The 843-nt window shown below is 47.3% G+C and overlaps 1 protein-coding gene across 2 annotated transcripts in view; it reads left to right on the top strand.

Annotated features, from left to right (window-relative positions):
• The window catches only part of MAG (myelin associated glycoprotein), a 15,486-nt gene that overhangs the window by 2,269 nt on the left and 12,374 nt on the right, over nucleotides 1-843 (top strand). The window lies entirely within an intron of this gene.

The following is an 843-nucleotide window of genomic DNA, read 5'->3' as shown; positions in this document are numbered from 1 at the left end:
GTGTGTCCTGGTGTGGCACTGTAGGATAAACACTCAACCACAAAGTCAGTTTGAATTGCAAAATATGTGGTTCAAACTCACCAGCTGCTCCTCGGAAACCCTATACAGGGTCACTAGGAGTCAGCCCCACCTTGATGGCATTTAACAATAACAACAAAACAACAACATACACACATACATATATACATATATACACATATGGGGAACACTGTGCGGCTGTAGGATGAGCACTGGACTGCATACTACAAGGTCAGTTCAAGCCCACCAGCTGCACTCCAGAGAATGATCAATAAATCTGCTCCCACAAAGATTTACAGCCTTGGAAAACCTGAACAGGTGTGGTGCTGTGGGTTAATGGGCCAGACTGCAAAGCCATTTGAACTGCAAGGGTAGCAGTTCAAGCTTACCAGCCGCTCCTTGGAAACCCTATCCAGGGTCGCTATGGGTCGAAACTGACTCGATGGAATTAAACAACATATTGTATATAAGGAGCTCTGGTAGCGAAGTGGTTACAAATCTGGCTGTGAACCTCCAGATCAGCAGTTTGAAACTACCAGCTGTTCCATGAGAGAAAGATGAGACTTTCTGCTCCTGTAAAGATTTACAGCCTCGGAAACCCTGTACAGGGTCGCTATGAGTTGGAACCGACTCCACTGTCACCCCCACCATATTGTATATCTGCAATCTCACATTCCTTCAATGTTACTGTTGTGAATTGATGTGCTGGAGTCAATTTCAACTCATGGCAAGCCCGTGTGTGCAGAGGTGAGCTGTGCCCCATAGGGTTCTCGAGCCCGTGTGTGCAGAGGTGAGCTGTGCCCCATAGGGTTCTCGAGCCCGTGT

Source organism: Chrysochloris asiatica, unplaced genomic scaffold (genome assembly GCF_000296735.1).
Source record: "Chrysochloris asiatica unplaced genomic scaffold, ChrAsi1.0 scaffold00104, whole genome shotgun sequence".
Taxonomy (NCBI): domain Eukaryota; kingdom Metazoa; phylum Chordata; class Mammalia; order Afrosoricida; family Chrysochloridae; genus Chrysochloris; species Chrysochloris asiatica.
This window is presented reverse-complemented; position numbering and strand designations above follow the sequence as displayed.